The sequence below is a fragment of the Macadamia integrifolia genome, chromosome 6, assembly GCF_013358625.1.
Source record: "Macadamia integrifolia cultivar HAES 741 chromosome 6, SCU_Mint_v3, whole genome shotgun sequence".
NCBI lineage: Eukaryota > Viridiplantae > Streptophyta > Magnoliopsida > Proteales > Proteaceae > Macadamia > Macadamia integrifolia.
In genome coordinates, this window is record NC_056562.1 from 32,136,739 (window position 1) to 32,144,474 (window position 7,736).

The 7,736-nt window shown below is 35.4% G+C and overlaps 1 long non-coding RNA gene across 1 annotated transcript; it reads right to left on the bottom strand.

The window, feature by feature from the left end:
• Nucleotides 1-1,916: 1,916 nt before the first annotated feature.
• On the bottom strand, nt 1,917-3,286 carry LOC122080828. Its single transcript, XR_006140920.1, has 4 exons — nt 2,666-3,286; nt 2,458-2,587; nt 2,278-2,336; nt 1,917-2,186 (listed from the first exon to the last, which is right to left on the bottom strand). It is a non-coding gene; the product is annotated as an uncharacterized LOC122080828 (long non-coding RNA).
• Between the last annotated feature and the right edge of the window lie 4,450 nt (nt 3,287-7,736).

Consider the following 7,736-nt stretch of genomic DNA (forward strand, 5'->3'; position numbering starts at 1 on the left):
AGAATACTCTCATTAAAAAAAAAAAAAAAAGATAAAATAATTGGATGGAGATCATCTCTGACGCAAGGGTGTCAAAATTCAGCTTGAACCGGTTGGGTCCACCAAACTGATAAGTTCAAAGGCATCAATCAAAACTAAAACTAGATCAAACTTGATAAGAAACAAAGACTAATAATAACATGTTAGGAGACGTAACCCAATCCCCCCAAAAAACATCTCTGATTTCTTTATGTATACATTTAAAAATTGAAACTGAAAAAGGGTGAATTCAATAGTAGACTAATTACAAATGGATAAGAAACAGAGTATATTAAATCAAAACCAAAAAACTTCTTTAATGGTTTGATTTGGGTTGGTTAAGTAATAGATTAAAACTCATCAATCCAATCAATATCAGACTGAACCAATCAATTAAGACCCTTAACATATTTATTTATTTTTTGCTAAAAAACTTTGGGATGTAATAAAGGTCCAACTTAATATTTTAACGAAGAAAGAATCCTAACGATGTGCGTCCCCTACACTCAAACATGGTCCTCTTGTTTCAGGAGAATATGAAAAAACTGCTACTATTCTCCTAAAACCATAGGCTATGTCCGGGTGTGGGGAATATAGACTAGTAACATCCCTCTTCTCATATTTTAATTAAAATTTTCTAACTTAACTAATCCTTATTTTAATTACATTTTATTGTTTTGAGGGCTTAAGCCTAACATAATCTAATTCAACATGTTTTTTTTTTTTTTTTATATATATATATATATATATATAATATATTAATTGAACACGTTCCAATCATACATGATACACTAACTAAAAATCTCTCCCCCTCTTCCTCTCCCAAAAGGAAAATATCAAAAGAACAAATAAAGTGGAAAAGAAAGGGCCATTACTTATTTTACTCTTTTATTTTCTCAGTTGGGGCCACCATGGATTCTTCTTAATATATTCAAAGTGGACCAAATTTCTCTTTGGCATTATACTATTCTTCCAACCTCTTATTATCAGCTTTTTGCCCAAGTGGTTGGATACTTGAATAGGATTACACAAACCCATTTAACTATCCATAAAGCAAACCCTACCCATGAAAGACAGAAGCCAATAAAGAAGAAAGAGACCAGTTTTAATTATCTTATTTTATTGGATACTCAATGAAAGCAATGGTTTGAGAAATTTCTTTCTCTGCTCCATAATCTTTATCTATGAATAGGTATTCAAGATATACATTATCCAGTTCATATTGATGTAACGGGTAGTCTCACTTTGTCTTAAGAATATAAATCCATCTATATAGAAAAACAAACAAATAAATAAAACCTATATGAGTAGGATAAGAATCATAAGGAGCTAAAACCAATCCTACTTAAACGTGGATCCAAATCAGCAGTCAGCACCACATATCCACCACCACCTCCACCCAACCTAAATAACAAAGCTTTGATACGTGTACACATCCTCTACAAAAGAGAGAAAGAAATTGGCTGTTATCTCCATTTGGAATTTTAGTGTGTTTTAATATACCTTCAAGTCATCTCCACCTAATGGTTTAAGGTTTTGCGTTAGAACTCCAACTGGTACTTTATAGATTATTTCACTTTAATTATTGTACAGTAGATCTTTGCTCTTGAGTTTGTGGAGATTTTTTCATTATTAGGAGGTTAGGTTGAGATCATCCTACAATATATCTTTTTTTTTTTTAGAAGTTATTAGTGTAACAAGGGTTGATTATGTTTGATAAAATAACAAAAAGATAAAAAAAGACTAAATTATAATGAACAATTTCATTGAAGAATGAATTAAGTTGAAGGTAAACGAGACATTTTATTTTTTATAAATTAAAATTACAAAATATATTCACAATTGAAATTATAAAGACTTTTTTGTCATTTCATCTTATTTCTTAAACTTACCTTTCTCAAATTTTTTGTATTTGAACCTCAAGCTACGGATTTACCTATGGAACAGAGGATTACAATTCGGACTGCTGCTTCCTTGTCTGTTTCCCACTTACCACATCTATCATAAAAACAGAGCAAAAAGGGGATTGATCACATGGGAAAATCACCATAACAGCTAAAGTCAACTGCGAGAAGCAGGTTCAGTTTTTATTGGTCCCTCAGAACTCTCCTCAGTAACTTGTTTGAACCAGTTCTTGGAAACTCCATGATAATCCTAACGTGGCTCACCTGTTCATCATGAAAAGGATTTATGTCAGGTTTCATTGGATAGGAACCATTGAAATTTATACTCAAGAGAACCCAAACGAAGGGCGGACACCTTAAACAAGGGACTGAGGTTGCTTTGGATCTCCCTTGAGAATTCCATCTTCAAGTGTTCTGTGTGGAATTAATGACCAGTAAATCAGAAAAAACTTTGGTAGCTATATGCACATATATTAAGCCATTAACACAGATAAATCAGAGATAACCAGTCAGAAAATAAAAGCAAACGTCCTACCATTCATTTGTACATTGGCATTCCTTTGAAGTAGACCTCCTTATGATCAATCAGCATTGAGCAATCTGTCAGTTGCTCCCATGTATACTGGAAAAAAACCCACTTCTCCAACACAAGGTTGATCATCTTGCTGTAACACAGGCCGGGAATTTTCAGACACATATTCCTAGAACATAGAAAATGGAAATGATGACTACCAGAGTCTCACATAAGGAACTCCATGTTCATCAAGGATGACAAAACCAGTTGTTATTGATGCTACGCTAAATACTCCAAAGGCTTGTGGTTGCAGAAAATTTCCTTGAATGTATAAAGATGCAAGCTCTGTACTTCCACCATATTCGATAATAGCCCTGTAATAAGCCTTTGAAGAAAGTCATAGGTCCTCGTCAAAATTGGAGGCTTCTCCAGTAGAAGCAAACACAGAAACATGGTTAATCATGTTTGGAGTACATGTGGATTTATGAATGTAGTAACGTTGATACTTAAGATTACTTTATCTTTGTCCAATCCAGCCCTTCCATACACTGCATAGTCTTCCATGTTTACCTTAGTTGCAGTCCGACAACTACGACGGCTGCACGGTGTCGAGGAACAAGGGAGGGGAAGACGACAAGGGTTTAGGGATAAGGGGGGGTTATGTTCAATTACGATTAACCCTTAGTTGGGGAATTTACTGAAACTTCTTGCCTTTTCTTCTCTTCTTCTTCTTCTTTTTTTTTTTAGCAGTGCCTGTGATTTCACTCTTTTGCCCTTATAAATTGTAGTTTTAAGAGGGTATTTGATGTCTTGTTATGTTTGAATAAATAATAGACCCTTATTATGTTAATAATTCCCCCCCCCCTCTTGTTTTTTTTCTTTTTTAAGGTTAACGCACCTTTAAGCTTGGGAGGCTTGGTACTTTCGAGTTGTTGCATTAGGAAAATGATTATTATTGGTGTATTATTATTTTCAATATCAATTGTGGGTTCGCAATCGAACTATGACAGTCAAATATATGAGTTACAAGAGGGGACAAATTAATTTTAGGGAGAGGGTTTAGTAGAAGATAGGTGGCTTCTGCACCAACATAGGGATCAACGGGAGTGCGCACATGGAAGCATTAACAACGGTAGAATTTTCGTCTCCCATGTTACTTAGGATGGTCATTTCGTCATCCCATGTGTCTTGGTGTAGGGTCCATGGTGCCTTTTACTGTTCCTTTTCCCTTAATTGTATTTTAGAAAGAGAATTCTGGAAGCGCCCCAATGAGAAGCGACTAGATGGTTTTGTACACAAGAGGTAAAGAGATCATTTCATATGAAAGCGAGAGAGATAGAGAAAGAGAGAAATGAAGGTACTAGTATGCCCTCCATGGTTGACTCAACTAACTTTTTCCCTTTTATTTATGGACCAAGTTTCCCGAAGACCACGTCAAAAGCGAAGCCATTCACTAAGTGGCCCTTAGATGCGTGTAGTGGGTATCAAGGGGTATTTTGGGAAGGTTCTAAAGCCCTATAGGGGTTTGAACCCTAGGATGAAGTGGTGAACCTCACCAACTGGTGAAAGAAAATTTTCTTCTTTATTTATTTTGAAAAATGTTCTTTGGACCGACAATCTCTCTGTTACCTTCTCACATGAAATGACATATTTGTCCCCTATTTAAAAAATCAATCTCCCCTCTTTAAGTAGTGCACTCCCCTACTATGCATGTTTAAAAAATTTCACCCTATTTAAAGTGGGAAGAAATTCCCCATATTGTCATTATAGGAGGAATCTCCCACACCACACTAATCACAACATGAAAACAGCTCCATCAACAAAAAGCTCACATGACAAGTTTGAATCCTAGAAATCCTTATGGCTTCTATTTTAGCATAGAGGCCTATACCTAAAAACGCCTGATTTTTTTTTTTAATTATTTTTTTGGATGAAATCTAAAAAGCCTGATCGCTGTCAAGAATGGTGGAGCTTCTTTTGGTTCTTTTATATGGATGTTTTCTCCTTTTTCAATTATGTTTATAAGGTTTCTCTTTTATTATTCACCCTTGGGTTTCATGAAAATTGTTGAATTTTTTAAAGGTTCCATTTGAATCCAAGGGAGATTAAAGGGAAGGGAAGCGAAATCTATTAAACCTAAAAATTACTCAACATGGTTGTATAAATTACCTAATATTCCTATCATATTTAATAATGATACTTTTAGATGTAATTTTATTTTACTTTTTAAATTCAATAAATTTTAGACACAAAATAAAATGAAATTTAATAATCAAATATAGAATGATAGTGATATAACCATGTAGGTTAAAAGGTTACAAAACCCCTTTTTTTTTTTTTTAAGTTAGAAAAATTCTCCCTTCCATTCCCTTCCTTTCTCCTTACAACCAAATGGAACTAAGTGAATGTCGGATACCAAAAAGAGGAAAGTGTCCATGTGGTTTTGCAGTGCCCTCTTCTTCCTTTTCATTAATACATAGAGTAAAAAATGAGCTAAGCTAAATGAGGCAAGAGTCAAAAGGGCAATGCCCACCAGTAGAAAAACAAGTTAGGTCCTTAACTTCACATTTAAGTAGACTTAACAAGTTAATAAAGAACTAAATTGTATTAAAAACAAGTTATGGTTTTGCGAGGTACAATCAAAATATCAGCCATGTGCAAAGTTAAATTGAAACCAAATTTAATAGACACGAAGAACAGTGAAAAATATTAATTCACCCCTCCATGTGGTACAACTAAGTAACAGTAAAAAATATTAATTCATCCTTCCATATGGTACAACTAAGTGTGTTGTTAAAGCATTTTTTCTAGAAGTTAGAATCATGCAAAAAACCTTTTGCATTAAGATTTGTCAAATACCATTCTTTCTTCACAAACATACTTATAAGCTAAGGAAGTATAATTAAGCCTTCAAAGTCAAACAAAGCCTTGGATGTTCTTGCCTATGTTGGTTAACTGTTAACCACACAATTAAGAATCTAGCTCCTACTTAGGCCCTAAGCCAAAGTAAAGGTCCATGTGAGAAATAGAGGTAGGCACTAAATAAAGGTTTCTAATCAATCAAACTAATACTAAACTAAGGAAGTGACATTACCCTTTGAAGAGATATCATCCACTAATTTCGAATAAGGTGCACCATCAAAGATATGAGCCTTTACTTTTGGAGAATTATAAAATATCAACTTAATCAAAGGGTCTAATCAACAATTATTCGATCTAATCCATTTGGAAATCTTTTGTTGATCTTAATAATTAAGAAACAAAAAACACTTCCAAACAACAGATGACTTATTGTTGTTGTTAAGAGACATATTCGCAAATAGAAGTGGACAAAAGTAAGAATCAGTTGATGTTGACTTCATCTTTGTAAGTTGCATGGAAGCTGAGATTAAGATGTGGATCTGAAAATGATCTCTGTTTAATCATTTAATCCAGTTGTTATTCATGTCTGGTTCTTAGCATCCAACATGGATTTGGATCCTCTGTATCACTCATGCCCTATGTTACAAATAAACAATGCACAGGTCATGTAGAGCCCCAATTTTCTTAGAAGTGTTACCAACCCTTCCTTGCTTGTCTCGAGCCAAACTTGTTCAGTCTGGTTTCGGCCAATTATTAAGCCAATTCAAAACCAAATTGTTACGAAAGTTTCAGATTGGTCCAGTTTCTAATCAATTTTTTCGTATTGGTTTGTAATCGGGATACTATCAGGTTCGTTCCGGTCTGGTTTGATTTTACATTTATATATTAGGAAATCAATGAGAAAATTCTGGCTTTTTTGGGTTTTCGGTTTCTTATTGAGTTACTATCAATCTAATCTTGGTTTTATCAGGTTTAGTCTGCTTTTCGGTTTCTTGTTTTACTAGTTTCATAGAATCCAACCTGTATCCAAAACGACAAAAATTTGATTTGGTTTGATTCGATTGATCCAGGCAAAACCAATCATTTCGGTTGGTCCAACCGATTCTGGCTGAACTTTGACGCCCTTAATCATAGTGCAGTTTGAAATTTCACTCAAAATAAAAGTTGATCAACGGAAACACCACATGGTAAAAAGGGTAAAAAAAAAAAAAATTCCTTCATACTGGATAATATAGGATTTGAGTGATCAGAGGATCCTAGAATTTTATTTTCTGCTAACGTAAGTCATAATCATTTGAGTATATGTAGTTATCGGGAAGAAATCGTCTGAAATTCGGATCTTGTACAATTCTGTGCAATTCCCCCCCAAGCAGGCGACACGTGTAAAATTCTATATTTGCGGCTCAGATTAGTCTACTATGATACAATCTTAAACCAAAGAGAAAACCGTTTTGAATCAAACCATTGAAAAACAAACCAAAACAAACCGGATCGATTCATCTTTTTGAAATAAAAGCTGAAATATTTTCCCTCCATCCTCTTTCGACTCTCTCTCTCTCGCCCTCTCTCTCTCTCTCGATCTCGACTCTCCCTCTCGGTTCTCGGTTCTCTGTAACCAAAAGCTCGAACTTGCTCTTTCCCTCGACTCTCCCTGCTATCTTCACTCTCCCTCTGTTCGTCGCTTCCTGCTCTCTCGATCTGTTCCACGCGCTCGACTCTCTCTCTCTGTTCGTCGCTCGACTCATCTCTCTCTCCTATCTCAGTGGATTCGAATTTGTTGATTTGATTTCGAATTTTTGATGAAGACTACTACTACTACTACATCGACTGGATCTTTCTTTCGTCTTTCTTTTTCTTGCTTGAAGAGTTTGTTTTCTTTGATCTGATCTCTTCCTCTCGAGCAGGAAGAGACTCCATGGCTGTTGCTATCAAACGCTTCTCCATCAGGTAGAACGTAAGAATCGTTAATTTTGGTTTTTTGGTTTCGAATCTCTTTGCAGGTTTTAATATTTTAACGAGTGATTCGGTGGTGTTTCAGAGAGTATGCTTCGAAGATGAGGAGTGTTAATGTGGAGAAGTCTTGACCGTTTCATGATAAAGAAGCGATGAAGAAAGAAGAGCTGGCGGCAAAGCTTCCGTTGATGAAATGCCCAAAATATCGGTGGTGGAAGGATGAGGTGGAGGCGATGAGATCTAAATCTTCTAATTTTCCTGCTAATAAGTCTGATGTTGATGTTGTTGATGATGATGAAAACGGTAAGAAGATTCTAGAAGCAACTGGCGAGAGAAGCGGATGTGTGTCGGAAAAGCTTCCGGTTGAGAAGATTGAGGCGATTATAGTGACGGGTGAGGAGGAGAAGGTGGTGATGAGTTGTCCGATTTGTCGGAGTTTTACGGTGACAACTGTGAATGCGGTGAACGCGCATATCGATGATTGT